Below are 17467 nucleotides of genomic sequence, written 5' to 3'. Positions count from 1 at the left end.
CCTCAGCCTAGTACATGGCTGTGGCTTTTTTAAAAAAACCTTTCTTTTTTCTTTGCCCCTGTAGCGTTGTCTTTCTAGAATGTGTTCTTCGTGGTGGATGCAGATACCGATCAGCCAGCAGGAGGATTTTACCCTGCTTTCCCCACATTCTTCCCTTTTCCTCTCCCTCACAGTCATGGACCTCGTGTCCTTCTTATTACCTTACAGGACAGTAAGTTACCATCAAAGTCACCCTATTTTTTTGTGCAGGCACCTCTGTCTGACTCTTCCGAAGAGACTTCACCTAAACCGGCAGGTTCAAGTCCACATGAAAAGTTCCCTATTCCAAAAACAAAACAAAACAAAACACAATCCCACTTTCCTAACTTGAATCTCAATAAAAATAGATCACCATAGAAACGGACATTCTGGAAGTACTCCTAAGTCTCCTCCCTCAAGTTTGCTGCAAACTTCCAGATACTTCCAGAACCACACAGTAGTAAAATACACTGCTCTCTTGGCTGCTTTACAGTGACTCTTTGGAAAGGCTTCTAGAATGTAGCAGATGCAGACACACTTCCTCTCCTGGGCTCCTGCCAAAGCACAAGGCTTTTTCAAAATCCTGGACTGTCTGAAGAGTCTAGAATCTTCTCACTGTAAATGGGTTTCTGCCATAATTTTCTTCATGAATGTTATTTCCAGAAAATACAAATGTTTTTGCTGTACCAACAGTAGGATAAATCAGAAATGTTGTCTAATGTTTAACTCTGGTAAGTATAGATTTGCCAGGTAAGAGGTTATTACTTATTTTTTCAATGCTAAAATATATTGTCACTAAAGTTTCTTTGTCATTTTTCCTTATCCTTAAACCTCACAAAGAATCAAGAACCATTAGCCTACAGACATTACTAAAAGGAAGCTTGAAAACTGCATTTGAAGAATGACAGAGCTTATATAAAAATTAAAAGCATTAATCATATGAAAAGTAAACATACGTTTACCTTACATCATGCTGCAAAAAAATTCTAGATGGATTAAAGAGTTATAATCAACAAAAAAATAAAATAAAAGCTCCAAAAAAGTTACTGGATCTCTCAAAAGAAAAAAATTCTAAACTTAAAAATGATAAAACCACCTATTGAAAACCAGATGGGATCTAAATACACAAAATAGCCCTGGCTGGTGTGGCTCATTCGGTTGGGTATCATACGGTGCACCAAAAGGTTGCTGGTTTGATTCACGGTCAGGGCACATGCCAGGGTGGCTGGATGAACCCCTGGGGGGAGTGCAGGAGGCAGCCTGTCAGCGTTTCTCTCTCACCCCTTCAACAGGCGAATGGACAAACTGGTACGTACATCCAGACACGGAGTATTATTCATTGCTAAAAAGAAATGAACTATGAAGCCATGAAAAGATATGGAGGAACCTTACATGCATATTACTTGGCAAAAGAAGACAATCTGAAAAGGCTATATACTATATGATTCCCCAAGTATATGACACTCTGGAAAATGTAAAACTATGAAGACAGTAAAAATATCAGTATGTATTGGGGATGAATAGATGGAGCAGAGAGGATTTTTAGGGCAATGAAAATAGTCTGTATGATATAATGATAAATACATGTCTTTATACCTTTGTCCAAACCCATAGACTATACAACACCTAAGGTGAACATATCATGTAAACTTTGAGCTTTGGGGAATTATGATGTTTCAATGTAGATTCACCATTTATAACAAATATACCACTCTGATTGGGGTTATTGAGGTTATGCATGGGTGGGGTCAGGGAGTATATGGGAAGTCTCTGGACCATCCTCTCAATTTTGCTGTGAATCTAAAACTGCTCTAAAAAAATAAAATCTTAAAAAAAAAAAAAAATTAACATCATACAACCCTGTATTGAATGAGATTAAGTTTCTACTACTATGTTATAAATACTGATCAAAACAAATTTTAAAAATTAACATAATATGATCATAACTCTGCAAGAAAATATGCAGAGGAAATTCACCAAAATGTAAGTTGTCTCTCGACAAGGTGATTTGTTTCTATTTATCTGTATTTTCCTAGGGTATATACAAAATAATAAACCTAAAATATTAACTCCCATATCATGGCACCCTACACCTTTAATGGAGTAGTTAACTACTCTCTAACACAAACAGTAGGTAGCTATACATGTTTGAACATGTTCATTTTCTAACTCTTTAAGACTCCAGATTTATCTCCCTGCTTCGAAGGCAGTTAAGCTTATTTGAAAGCAACCCAGATATCTAGTAGTGAACTACATTGTCAGAATAGCACACTTTTCTATTTTCCTTCTTCCCACAGATAAACACAAGACCCAGGCTAAGCCAGTCATTGACCCTCATTCCCACCAACACAGCTGCTGAGGGGTGGGACTTGTGAAATGGTGAAATGGTGCACTTGCTAAGCTCCAGCTCGGAGGATGTGAATTTGGAGGTGCCTGTGGCCATCTTTCCCACATGTAAAGGACACACAGGAACCTAATCTACAAAGAGGAGAAAGTCCTGCACAGAGAAGAGGTTCCCCGCTCCTCAGTCCTCATTCTTCCAATTATTGCTCTGAATCTGTGAGCTATTCCCATTTGGTTCTGTAAGTAGCCCTCACCCGGAACACTCCGTGAAGGTGAGGAGGCCCAGGGCTGTTCACTCCTCCTAGCCTCCATGCACACGCCCCACCACAATTTCTGTCATTTGCAATAGGAATTTCAGAACCACACAGCATTACTCCAAACTGCCATGCCAACCTAAGCTAGTTAATAAAAACAAAGACAGCCCTGTAGAGCAGTGCTTCCCAAACTTGAGCTATATTGGAATCACCTAAATGTCGGAGGTACTGAGACAATTTATTCAAGTTCTTAGGTGATGCTGACGCTGCTGGTCTGGGGAATCAAACTTTGAGAAACACTGGGTACAAACGTCCCTTCAAATCACACAAAAGGTGCTCTCTGCCTTTAAAATAGATTTACTTCAAACTTATTTTTTGAAAAATATCACTGAATTTCTAATTACTCTAGGGAATGGTTCCTCTAATCTGTTTGAATTCTTTCAGAAATCTTAAGTGACATGTATGACATGACATAATAGGTAAAGTATACGTTTATCAATCAAGTTTTTAAAACATGACGGTTTCCTTACTAACGAAGTCTCACTTCCACTTATCTCCATCTCCAACCACTTAACAGCTTGCAAAGCATATCATATTTACAAGCATCTATATGAGTCAAACATCCCAGAGACATTAGGGTTTTATCAAAAATAGAAAGACATAAATGTCTCCTGTTCTAATCCTCAAACAAGCTTGAAATAGAATTGAAATAGGTTTAAGAGGATGCAATCTCCTTTAAAAGAAAGGTAAATCTCAGCTCCCTGAGAAGACTTGATGAAAGAAGAAAGAGAAATAGAAAAGGAAGGGAGGAGGAAAGAAAAGAAAGTCAAAGAAGAGTCAAAGATACAAAGAGACATTTATACTGGAATAGAATTTAGCGCAAAACAGTATGGACAATATTTAGTTCCTGGTTGAATAGTAAGTTCATGAGTGTTTATTATCTAACTTTTAGAACATACATGTCTATTACATATAATGTTTGATATGCATGAATATTATGTTTTAAAAACTATGAGAGAAAAATGGTATAAAAAAATCTTCCTGGGAAACATATTCTCAGGTAGGCCTGGATAAAAATAAATTGCAAAATATATTATTAATCCAAAACTTTCCTACAGTCTTTCTTCCAGGAAAGTCCAGTCCCCATACACTCACAGGTCAATAAAACCTGGGAACAGATTTTAAAACAGTTCTACTACACTGTAAATATTTACAACTTCAAGTTGTCAGAATTCACTGAATTGTATGTACAAGTTATTCAATGAATTACTAGAACTGGGCATCTAGCAAATAATTCTATTAGCCTTTCAGTCTAACATTTTTCTTCCAAGAAAAACATTACAACATTTCTAAAAGTTTGTCTTTCCCAAACAAATCATTCAAAAATTAATAAAACAGGCTAAAGAATGCTTGATATTCTAATCTAAACTTTCTCTGACACTAAAAATTTTCCACAAGGCTTCTTCTAACAGTCTTACCATGCCTCCCACAACTGTTCCAAACTTACTTTTAAAGGGCTCCAGCTTTAAGTTTATTTTTCCTCATAGATATCCCATATTCAACTCTTGGTCTTCCTGACATCTGTGTTAGACTTTAATCTTTTTGACAGTTTTTATGGTCAATGCAAAAAACCAACACAATTCAGGCTTCTAGTTCAGGCCAATACAATGTGGTATATATCAAAAGATTTGGCATGTCTCTTCCATATAAGCAGGATGGGTTTTCCAAGACAAATCAGAGTGATTACTAATAGAACTAGTTATATTTCTGCTCTTCCCTATAATCCCTCTGCAAACTGCCATTTGTTTTAACTTAATTCCATGAATTCCAGTCATGTTTCTGCTGCCAAAGAGAACGAGCTACATCTTTAGTACTTACAACCCAATGGACAAGTGCTTTAATGGTATAACCGACTTTTCTATCAAAAACTCAGAAATCATGCTAGCCTCTTTCCCACAGCTCTCTGTACTTGAGCAATGAACCCAGTCGTTGGAATAATTCCAACTGAAAAGCATTTCAAGCTTCAGTTAGAAAGAAGCTCTAAATCAAGATATTGTCCTTAACTGAAAGTGCTGCACAGGCAGAATTTTGGAGGTTCCTCCAAAGCTCAAAATCTTCCCTGTAAGAAAAAAACCTGAAGATCACTTCAAAAATACCTGTTTCTGCCCAGATGGCACCTCTAACACCCCTACTCCCTTCCTTATGGAAACTGCCCCTTCCTACATTTTTTACTGCCCTGTCCTACCTTGAATTCATCCCCATAGTTTCAAGTCATTCTATATAGCATACTTCTCCCTAACCAAACGACTAGTCAAAGTTCTTTACTAGAAATTGTGAAAATGAAACTGAGAAAGAAATGGCATTCCCTGAATGCCTGAACTATATAAGTAAAGCTCAGGAAAAGTTAGGGACCAAGTTTTGACATATAGGTCAAAAAGTGAATGAAGCATATCTGAAAAGATGAAAAATGAAGCAAATGTGCTGAGGGAGCCAGACAAGAAACTGAGAAAACACTGTAATGTTCCAGTTATCCCTGAAGTCTAATCACACTCCTGACCTCGGTTGTTAGGACAACTCCCTATCCCCACAATACTTAAATAAATTCCACTATGTGCTAGTATGAGTTAGGTTTCTGTTTAACCCAAAGTCCTAATTAATACAGTTTCTCTCGTCAACCCTGAAGTTAATATTTCAACTCTGCAGATAAAGAATTCTCATGTGTGTATTACCCTCTCTTCCCTATCACCAGAAGCAATGTTTTTCAATGATATTTTAATTTTTTTGCTTAATTGTTAGAGAGCCAAAAATGCTACTTCTATACCACAGACTTTAATAATAAATGTGATTTTAAACTATTTTTTAAATATTTAAATTGGAATTTGGATTCACAATTGAAGTTAAACTCAATACTTACAGTTTTTGTTTCAACTAAGAAAGTCAAGTTCCCCTAAACCAGAAACATTTTACAAATAACTGTCAGCTGATGAGGAAGGTTTGAGAAAGGAATTAATCTTATTAACTATTATTAAAATGATACCATTCTTGTTGTTGTTAATCCTCACCTAAGGATATTTTTTTCCATTAATTTTTTTAGAGAGAGTGGGAGGGAGGGAAGGGGGGAGAGAGAGGGAGAGAGACACCGATTGGTTGACTCTCGCACGAGGCCTGGGGCCGGGGATCAAACCTACAACCCACAACCCTTTGGTTTGTGGGCTGATGCTTTAATCACTGGGCCACTCCGACCAAGGCAAAATGGTGCCATTTTTCAGTGACTTTTAAAAACTATACATGTTTTAGCCCGGCCGGGTGTGGCTCAGCGGTTGAGCGTCAACCTGGGATCCAGGCGATCGGGGTTCGGTTCCCGGTCAGGGCACATGCCCGGGCTGTGGGCTCGATCAATGACTCTCTCATCATTGATGTTTCTATCTCTCTCTCTCCCTCTCCTTTCCTCTCTCTGAAATCAATAAAGATGTATTTTAAAAAAGCAAAAAACAAAAAACTATACATGTTTTGGCCCAGCTGGTGTTGCTCAGTGGTTGAGCATGGACCAAAGATCAAGAAGATTGAGATTCAATTCCCGGTCAGGGCACATGGCCCAGTTTCCGGCTTGATCCCCAGTAGGGGGCCTGCAGGAGGCAGCCAATCAACTACTCTCTCATCACTGATATGTGTGTGTGTGTGTGTGTGCGCGCGCGCGCGCATGTCTCTCCCCCTCTCTCCCTCTGAAATCAATAAAGACATATTTAAAAATATATATATGTTTTGCCCTAGCTGGTTTGGCTCAGTGGTTAGAGCATCGGCCTGCGGACTGAAGGGTTACAGGTTCAATTCCAGCCAAGAGCATATACCTCAGGTGCAGGCTCAATCCCTGGCCGCAGTCGGGGCTTGTGTGGGAGGCAACCAATCTGTGTGTCTCTCTCACATTGACGTTTTTCTCTCTCTTTCTCGCCTTTCCACTCTCTGAAAAGCAATGGAAAAAAGACCCTCAGGTGAGGATTAAAAAAATAAATTAAAATATATGTTTTTATTGATTTCAGAGAGAGGAAGGAAGAGGGAGGGAGGGAGAGAGAGAGAGAGAGAGAGAGAAACATCAATGAGAAAAAGTCATCGATCAGCTGCCTTCTGCATGCCTCCTACTAGGGATTGAGCCAAAAACCTGGGCATGTGCCCAGACCGCGAATCGAACTGTGACCTTCTGGTTCATAGGTTGACACTCAACCACTGAGCCACACCGGCCAGACTCTTCAGTGACTTTTAAACTGTGTTATATACCTCTCAATTATTTTGAACACTTTAGTAAGAAATACATGCATTTCCCTATGTAGAAAAAAAGGTCAGGATTATTGTTTCCAGGATAGAGAATACAAAAAAATTACCATAAGTGTTATCAAGAACCCCAAATTAGTAAGAGTTATCAAGAATGTCCACTTTTATTTGGTGGTCCCTCTAATAGGAAGCACAGTAAGTGAAAAGGTAAGGTATCAAACTATGAGGTCAAATTTGACCACCAGCAAGAAATAAAAAAAAAAAAAGCAGTGCCCAGCCGGGCGTGGCTCAGCAGTTGAGCGTCGACCTAGGATCCAGGCGATCAGGGTTCGATTCCCAGTCAGGGCACATGCCCCGGTTGCGGGCTGCAGCTGACCAATGACTCTCTCATCGTTGATGTTTCTATCTCTCTCTCCCCCTCTCCTTTCCTCTCTCTGAAATCAATAAAGATATATTTAAAAAAAAAAAAAAAGCAGTAATTTATTTTTTATCTTCATTGTTGAAAGTATTACAGATATCCCCTTTTTCCCCCCATTGACCCCTTCCACCTTGCTCCTGCTCCCCAGCCCCCAATAAACAGCAGTAATTTAGATGAAAAGTGCCTAGAATGATACCTGGCACAGAGAAGACACTAAAAAATGTTACTTTTGGATGTGGGGCAAGAACTCAAGAATAGCTGGATTTGTCCCCAGTCTATTAGACAAATGCAGACTCTCTATAGTTTAGGAATTTGTGTGGGAGAAGAGTGGACCAGAGGCAGTGGATGGGAAGAAGGAAAGACGCAAACATGAAATTGTACATGCTTTCCTTGTTGCTTATAAATGCTGGGTTTTCCAAATTTTAACCTATTTATTTCTCATTTTGAGAAAGAATTTGCTCTTCTCTTTGTTGTATAAACTGGTTACATTAATGAAACTGTATTTCATAACATGAATATCAAAACATTGGTTAGAGTATAAAAAAGCAGTAATGTAAAAATAAGCAATCCTTTAGAGATTTAAACTCTTAAAACTAGGTTTATTTTCTAATTTGGAGAGTGCTAACTATACTTGTGGGAAGTTTTAACGCCTAATTTCTAAGTTTAAAGAACACATTTAGATATATACATAAAAATTTTAAAACTACATACAGTAATTAAAATAACTCCAAAAAATATTAAAGATATCTGAGAAATGGGTTCACAATTAATTCTCTTCACTCAACTTCTGCCTTTTTCTAATAAACACATTGTTAATAGACTATTTCTATAAATAAATAAATGAAATAAAAAACAAAGTCAAAGTAGCACTGAAGTGAAGAGACAAATTAGAATCATGGACAGAGTTAGCAAAATCCAAGTGATTAACTCCACATCTCTACCAGCTGGCATGATATCACCACCAATCCCTTTTGCTCCAAAACAAATTTCATCTATTTTGATTTACAAAGGAAGCCCTGATATGAGAACTTTAGTGTCTTCACCATCCTAAGGACACAAGTGAAAAGTAAAATTCTGTACAATATACATTTTAGATTTTTTAAGCTTCAGTAAGGAGTATGAGGTGAAGGCAAACTATTGCAAAAGCAGAGTTTTCAATGAAACACCATTAAAGACTGAATTTTTTAAACAAGTTAAACTACTTAAAAAATAATCATTTAAAAAAAAGCATTCCCTTTAGAAAAGGATCTTTTTATACAAACAATAACCAATCACAGGAAGCAATCAAAAATTACCTCATTTGTAATAGCATCAAACACATTAATTACCTGAGAATAAACTTTAAGAAAACTTAAATTGACCCTAAAATGTTTATAACTCAAAATGGATCAAAGACTATTTTGAAGTTTAAAACTATAAACCTCTTAGGCGAAAAAAAACCTTCATAGCCTTGCTTAGGCAGTTAGATATAACACCCAGGCAAGTTTCTTAAATATGACACCTAAAGCACTAAAAGCCAAAGAAAAAATTGGATAAATTGGACTTCATCAAAATTTAAAACTTCTGTCCTTCAAGAAAGTGAAAATTCAAGCCACAGAATAGGGAGAAAAAATTGTAAATCATGTTTCTAATAAACGTTCAGGATCTAGAACATACACAGAACCCTTAGAACTCAGTAATGAAAATAATCCATTTTATTTACTTATTTACTTATGTATTCATTCTTTTAGAGAGAGAGAGAAACAGTTTCAGCTTGTTGTTGCACTTATTTATGCATTTATTGGTTGATTCTTGTGTGTGCCCCAATCGGGGATCGAGCTGCGACCTTGCTGCGCTGGGACAGCCCTCTAACCAACTGAGCTACCCAGCCAGGGCTGAAATGGGAAAAGGATCTGAAGAGACATTTCTCTAAAGAAGATACACAAGTGGCCAATAAATACATGAAAAAACCCTCAAGATCGCTTTATGTAAATACAAATCAATACCACAATGGATACCACTTCACAGCTAGAGTGAGAAAAAAAAGTCTTGACAAGGATGTAGAGAAACTGGAACACTCATACATTGCTGGTAGGAATGTAAGATGGTAGAGCTACTTTGGAAAAGTTTTTCAGTTCCTCAAAAAAGTTAAACAGAGTTACCATATGACCCAACAATTCCTCTCCTAGATCTATACCCAAAAGAAATGAAAACCATGTCCATACAAAGATTTGTACATGAATGTTCATAGCATCGTTGTTCATAATAGCCAAAAAGGTGAAAATAACCCAAATGTCCATCAATTGCTGAATGGATAAACAAAATATGGTATACCCACACAATGGAATAGTATGCAGTGGTAAAAAGAAATGAGGTATTGATACATGCCACAACACAAATGAACCTTGAAAACATTATGCTAACTGAAGAAATTTATAGAGACAAAAAGTAGATTAGCGCCTGCCTAGGGGAGGGGGACAGGAGTGATTGCTAATGAATTTTGGTTTTCTTTTTGGAGTGATAAAAATATTCTAAAATTGATTGTTGTGATGGTTGCACAACTCTGTGCACATATTAAAAGCCACTGAATTTTACACTTTAAACATGTTTTTCTAAAGTCGCTATACCGCTTGCATTGCCACCAGCAAGGGAAGAAAAGCACCAATTGCTCCACATTCTCATTAGCATTTGGTATTGTCATTTTTCCCTTTTTCCTTAATCTTTCTTACTAATTTTCTCACCAGGTATACAGTGGTATCTCATGGATTTAATTTGCAATTCCGTAATGGCCAATGATGTTTAATATCTTTGGGTATGTTTATTTGCTGTCCAAACACCATGTTTGGTAGTTTGTACTTAAACGTTTTGCCAAATTAGGTGGTTTACTTATTAAATTTTGTGAGTTCTTTATATATTCCAGATACAAGACCTTTGTCATATGTGATAGAGGACTATTTACTCCCAGTCTGCGGCTTGTCTTTTCATTCTCATAACACTTTCCAACAGCAGAAGTTATTAATTTTGATGAAGTTAAATTTATCAATTTATTCATTTATAGATCATGCTTTTGGTGCCATATCTACAAAACCTTTGCTTGACCCAAGGTGAAAAAGATTTTGTCTTACATTTTCTTCAAGACATCTTATAGCTTTGGGTCTTACCTTGAGATCTGCGAACTAGTTTTTGCACAAAGTGTGAGGTGTTTTTTGCACTGAGGCTATAATAAAGGAAGAGATTCTGTTTTGATGTTTGAGTGCTGATTGCTCTGAAGTCTTGCTTCCCTCCCCCCTTGACCCACATCTGGGTAAAGCAGGAAGAAAGCCCAGCCATTCACTCCCTCAGTGTTGGTGGAAAGTTAAGACCATGTAACTCCCACACATGGGAACTGTCACACAGGTCCCTCCTTCGGGCCACAGTAAAAACTACAACCGGCCACCCTGCCTCACTCTCGCTTCATTCTGGACTAAACCTAAGCTCTTGTCCTAGAGGAATCCTTTTGCAGTTTATTGTGTAAATAAACTTTATTTTATTTCATATCCATCGGTGCCTTTGTGTCACTTGTCTGAACATCTAAAAAAATTCTTAGGCAGGGGCTGTCAGGTGTCTAACAGGGAATAGTAGGCGCCCAAATAAAACAGGTTTTCTTGCATATGAATATCCAATTATCCCATACTCTCCTTTCTGTACTGAACTGCCTTTATGCCTTTGCCAAAAACAAATTGACCATTTTTGTGTCAGGATTCTCTCTGTTCCACTGATCTGTATGTCTGTCTCTTCTTCAGTACCACGCTGTCTTGAGTCCTACAGCTATATAATAAGTTGAAATCAGGTAGTGTGAGTTTTCCAACTTTGTTCTTTTTCAAAATTGTTTTGCCTTTCCTAGTTCCTTTTTTTTCATATCAATTTTAGATTCAGCTTGTCAGTTTCTATATGAAATCCTGTTAGGATCTGGACTGAAGCTGTATTGAATCTACAGATCAGTTGGAGAAGACTGGAATTCTTAACGAGAATGAGTCTTCCAACCCATGAATATGATATCTCTCCATTTATGAAGGTATTCTTTGGTTTCATTCATTAGTGTTTTGTAAAATTTTCAGTATACAGATCTTGGACATATTTTATAAAAGTTAATACTTAAGTATTTCATGGTTTTTGGTGCTACTGCAATGGTACTTTTAAATTTTAATTTCCAATTCTTTTGCTACCATAAAGAAATACAATTGACTGCTGTATGTTGATTGTCCTTCAACCTAGGTGAATTCACCTATTAGATCTAGAGCTTTTTCCAACAACCTTTCAAATTTTTTATACAGACATACTGTCTATGAATAGAGTTCTTGCTCTCTGAAACACACTGTTAAAAAAATAAAGACAAGCCACAGACTGGAAAACAATATTTCCCTACTATATATGATAGGGAAATATCTACTCCTAGATATTTATGCTAGTGAAAAATATATATCCCTCCAAAGACTGGTACATGAATGCTCATAGCAGCTTTATTTATAACAGCTGAAAGCTGGAAAAACCCAAATGTCTATCAACTGGTAAATGGGCACACACAGAAGTTGTGGTATATCTATATAATGTAATACTACTCAGCAATAAAAAGGAACAACACATAACAACATGGATGAATTTCAAAATAATTATGCTAAGTGTAAGAAGCCAAAGATCCCCTACCCCGAAAATAGGACATACTACATGATTTCATTTACAGAAAACTCTAGAGAACACAAACTAATCTTAAGTGTCAGAAAATAAAGTCAATGATGAGGAAAGGGCAGGAAAGTGCAGGAGGGATTACGGAGTCATGAGGAAACTCTTGAGGGTGATGGATATGTTCCTTATCTTGACTGTGTTGACAGCCCTGGATGGTTTTGCTCAGTGGTTAGAGCGTCGGCCCCCAAACTGAAAGTCTGGGGATCGATTCTGGCCAAGGGCATGTACCTCAGGCTCAAATCCTGCCCCAGTCGGGAGGCGTGTGCAGGGAGCAACCAGTCAGTGTCTCTCTCATGTTGATGTCTCTCTGTGTCTGTCTCTGTGTGTGTCTCCCTCTTCTTCCCCCTCTCCCTTCCACTCTTTCTGAAAAGCAATGGAAAAAATATCCTCAGGTGAGGATTAAAAAAAACCAAAAAAATATTTAATATGCTCAATCCTTTTAGCAATTTACTTGATTAATACCAAGTAAAATGTTAGTAACATGCTTACATACCATGTAACGTTCATGTCCTATTTCTCCCAGAAACATTTCTTATCTGTCTTTGGATTCTCCCATAGTGTGTAGTGGGCACATTATAAATGCTTTTAAAATCTGATTGAGTGGAATGACTAAGTTAATTACTACTAACCAGAAACCCTACCTTATTTCAACTCTAGGTGTTGAAACATTTCTAAAACATTGTTAATAAGCTATTAAGTTGATTTTTTTCCCTTTCATTACTTCAGAGTCAGTTTGACCAATTATCAAGGATGGAGTAATATGAAGTGTAAATCAGAAAACAGACAACCTGGCGGGGCCGGTGTGGCTCATCAACCTATGATCCAGATCTCAGTTTGATTCCGGGTCAGGGCACATCCCTGGGCTGCAGGCTCAATCCTCAGTCGGGGGCATGCAGGGGGCAGCTGATCAATGACTCTCTCATCATTGATGTTTCTATCTCTCTCTCCCTCTCCCTTCCTCTCTCTGAAACCAATAAAGATATATTTTTAAAAAAAGAAAAAAAACAGATAACCTGGGTCCAAGTCATAGTTCTGCCACTTACTATATTTTGAGCAAATTACTTGACTTCTCTGAGCTCCAACCTATTAACTCTTCATTTGTTCAATAGGGATGATATAAAACTACCTCACAAAATTATTTTAAGGATCAAATTATATATGTAAAACAACATTTTATAAATTATAAAGGGCTTTAGTTTTATCAAGTAGATTTACACATCTGTTTAAGGGCCCAGTCCAATCCCCCTAGAAAATTCTTTTAGAGGGAAGAAAAAATTACTGATATAAGATTTATTGTCATGTGTTTCTTTTCTTTAAATAAAAAAAAAAAGCAACTAGAAAGAAAAGTGGTTTAAGTTTACTTTAGCTGTGCAGGTGGACACTTATAATGGAGAAGCAGTTCAAGTGCCCAATGAGAGAGAGAGGCTGACTATATTAATTTGGTATGTTATATTACTCTCTTTAAATTAAAGATACATAAACCACCAAAACATGGACACATTTCTATGAAACACTAAGCAGGAAGAGGAAGAAGTCCAAGATAGTACAACTATTTCAGAAGCATGAATCTCTATATATACTATATTTTTGCAATGTCCAACCAAATATACTAATAGCCATACTGGTTATCCAAAGCAGCATCAGGAAAGGGAATGCTTTTTATTATATCAAGTTCAACAACTGCTGGAGTAAACTTAATGAAGTCTTTTGGGTTTCATTAGTGTTTACTGAAGCACAGTATTTGGCTAGAGGAAAAGTAATGAGAGGATAGCTTCAAATTATACAAATAGATTTCATTGAGTAGAAACACAAAGCTTTAACTAGTTTCACTAATATACATACACACTTCATTTGGCTTAGCTCTTATGTAGTCATATACACACACCCCATTATGATTTAATTATAAGGTTCAAGATCTCACTATAAGAGCAATAAAGCTTAATACCAGGGCCTGTACAATTTATTTTTGTTTACCTTCAAGCACTTTCAGAGTAGAACCAAAGACATGTTACATGGGGGGGGAGGAGGAGGTGACGGGGAAAAATATATATGATTGCCTAGACAATTTAGCAATTCAACAATTCTCCTACCAATCTATTAACTTTTGTTAAAACCCTTTTAGCAAAAGTTTATTAGGGCCATCTATACACTTAGTCCAGTCAGACTTACAAGCCCAGCTCAATTTTCAGAAATATTCAAGAAATACTGCCTCAAAGTACTAGATATCCTTAAAGACCGACTTCATGCCCTGCCTGGCGTGACTCAGTCAGTTGGAGCATGGTCCCCTACACCCAAAGGTGGCAGGGCACATATCCAGGTTGTGGGTTCAATCCTTGGTAGGGGTGTGTACAGGAGGCAACGGATCGATGTTTCTCTCTCTAAAATCAATTTTTTTTAAAAGAAAGTCCAATTAACAAAGGATATATTCTTTTTTTAAAAAAAAAGATGAACTTCACATCTCTTATTTTTTAGTTCTTATAATAAATTTCTAGATATGCTTGGGGGTAAGGAGGAGAGTATCTATAAATGGAACAAAAAATTCCATGCAGATGTATGTACTTACATTTGTTGTTGTTTTTGAATCCTCACCCAAGGATATTTTTTCCATTGATTTTTTTTTTTTTTTTTTTTTTGAGAGAGTGGAAGGGAGGGGAGGGGGGACGAGAGAGAGAGAAACACGGATATGAGACAGATTGACTGATGCCTCTCAAATGACCTGCACAGGTACATGCCCTTGACCTTAACTGGGAATCAAACCCTGGATCCTCTGTTGGCCGGCAGACACTCTAACCACTGAACCACGCCAGCAAGGGCTGGACTTGCAGTCTTTGACCCAGGGTCCACATCTTCTATTGGATTCTCAATGGATTCATGACCTCAAAAGAGGTTGAAAACTGCTACTTTGTATTTCACAGGGTACAGTTTTCAAATCTAAAAGGAGTAATTATATCCCAGTTTATTATTAATTGCTAAGTAAAATAAGGCTTTCCATCCACAGACATGAAGGCACAGAAGCTTTATGGCTGTATTCCTGGAATAAAAGCAGTAGTTTGAACTTAATTGCCCTATGAAAGATACTGCTTGTCAGTATACAACCCACTCAGCAGTTTTAGAAAGGTTAACATCTCCTTACCAAAAAGCCAAGATTCACCTGCAACAACTTGGACTACCTAGTTGATATAAACTTTCTTTTTTCAACAGTTTTTCACACTGTCTAAATTCTTCTGCAATAATTAAAAGTTGTATACAGTTTGTCATCTATTTTACTACCTTAGTTACCAAGACACAAAATGTCCATTGTAATCATCTGCTTACCAAAGCCAGGGCTTTCAGTACTTTAAACTAAAACTCATTTTAAGAGGTAAAAGGAAACAGTATTGGCCATTTAAAAAAAAACAAAAGTAGTCCTTTTCCTAGTTAGTCTATGTTAAGTTTATGGGAGACATTTGCCATCAGCTATCTAAAATAATGGCAAGACTTAAGGCATAATGTTCCCAAACCAAAATGACATAACTTTTAAAGGTAAGCAATAAAACCTATGCTTCCCACAAAACAAAATGAGTAAAATTTGAAGTTCATATTTAAGATTCTAAAATTAAATTCAGAAAAAAATAACAATAAAATAAAATCACACTCACAGTCTAAAAACCAAAGTTAAAGAAAAATCACGAAATGTCTATTTAAATTTCAAGGCCAAACATATTCAAGGTTGTTCACTTCCAGCCTCCTGAATATTTTATGCTTAAGGTATCCACTTTCCCATAGAAACTTGATCAGAAAAATCCCTTTGAAATGTTTTACAAATTAAATTCCAGTGTTCCTGCTATGCGGAATGAATATTTCATTGGATTATTTTAGGAAAAGACTAGCCTCATTCATAAGCTAAGTCTAAACCTAAAAGGGGAAATATGTTTCTTTCCAGAACCTTTAAAAAAAAAAAAAAAGCAAAAAAGTGGATGAAAGAACACTGCTGCCACGTCTTTTCCCCTCCCCCACTCACGTAGGGGCTATTTCATCCCTGCAGCGTGATTCCAAGGGAAAGTCAGAGCCACAGCTCCGGGAGAAACCAGAAACAGTTAAGTTGAAATTGGCAAGCCTGTTCCGCCTTTTAAATCAATTCCTAAAAGGAGGTATTGGCTTCTTACTCATCTCTTTCTAAAGCAAACAGGGCAAAAATTCCAAGTCCTCTCCACTCTACCCCGGCACGCAGAAGATGTTTACTGCCTAAAAACTGAATTGTTTTTATTGATATTTTTGCTTTTATTTTTTATTTTTCTATCACCATGTATCCCCTCTATGCCCTCTTCCACCTCCACCCACTCACCCCTCTCTCCACCCCTTAAAAACTGAACTGTATTTAATACATTCAATCATTTCGGAAAACAGTCTCCTGTTTAGGGTACCGTTCGTCCTCCCCCTTAAGACAGACCCGGGGGCCACTCGTGTGCTCCAACCCGAAGTTCTCACACAACCATGGAACACTGGTGGGCTTTAAAAGCAGCCACCTCTGCTGAAAGGGAGGGAAGAGGGAGAAGCGCATGTGCCTTTAAAAAAAAATCTGTGTAAGAAAAGGGAAGGAAAAGGAGCTTCCCCGACGACCGGGTGATCTGACAGCCACTTCCCCAACCAAAAAGTGCGAACTCGCCGCCCGGGGCCACGTCTCGCTGCTCCAGCAGCACCGCCGTGCGCAACACGGGACTTAAGCCTGAACTTCTCTTTCCTCGCCCGAAGATTTTTCGATAGGGTAAAAAATGCCTGGACAGCTTCAGCTCTAGAGCTTTAAAATCCCCTCTCCGCTGCCACATGCTAACCATCTGCTGCCATGGAGGCCAAAAACCCACGCCCCGCACGCGCGTTCCCATCAGCTTTGCCGGGAGGGCCAGGTATGAGAGGAGCTGAGGGAAATCAACAGGGTGATTCCTCCCCGGGAAGAAACATTCAAGAAAGTTCTGGTCCCCGGGGCGGGGACAGCGGCTGCCGCAGCCCGACCGGCCGGGGGCGCCCACCCGGGAGGAGGTGAGAAGGGGCGCCCAGATAGGGGCGGAGGGGCCTCCGGGCCAGCCGGGCGGGGGCGCGGGGCGCAGGGCGAGGGGCCGCGTCCCCAGAGAAGATACTGAGGCTGCGGTGGAGAAGCTGGAGAGCCCCCGCCCCCCGAACCATCCCACCAGAGGGGGCAGGGACGACCACCGGGGCCGTCCCAGAAGGGCCCCAGCTGCCTCAGCGCCTCGGCCTCAGTCTCCACAGTCGGGGGAGCGTCTCACCTGGGAAGCGGGACGGCAGCGCGTTCCTCGGTGCCCGGTTGCCTGCGCGCGGGCCGGCTCCCTGCTCCCTTCCCTCAGCCCGCTGGCGGCGCGACTGGGCAGCAGAGGGAGCCAGTAAGCCTTTTTATAACCTCCACGCCGCCCCGGCAACGCCGGAGAGGAGGCGACTGCAGACCTCTACGTGAGCTCTAGCACACCAGCGCCCC

The 17467-nt window shown here is 38.8% G+C and overlaps 1 protein-coding gene across 3 annotated transcripts in view; it reads right to left on the bottom strand.

The window, feature by feature from the left end:
* The window catches only part of P4HA1 (prolyl 4-hydroxylase subunit alpha 1), a 59470-nt gene extending 42003 nt beyond the window's left edge, over positions 1-17467 (bottom strand). The window contains exon 1 of one of the 3 annotated variants that reach the window (XM_081158668.1): positions 17262-17467. The gene's annotated coding sequence lies outside the window, so the exon portion shown is untranslated. The remainder of the gene's footprint in view (positions 1-17261) is intronic. The other 2 variants (XM_081158667.1, XM_081158669.1) reach the window with 2 other exon arrangements.

The sequence above is a fragment of the Miniopterus schreibersii genome, assembly GCF_964146895.1.
Source record: "Miniopterus schreibersii genome assembly, chromosome: 14".
In the NCBI taxonomy this organism is placed as follows: Eukaryota; Metazoa; Chordata; class Mammalia; order Chiroptera; family Miniopteridae; genus Miniopterus; species Miniopterus schreibersii.
This window is presented reverse-complemented; position numbering and strand designations above follow the sequence as displayed.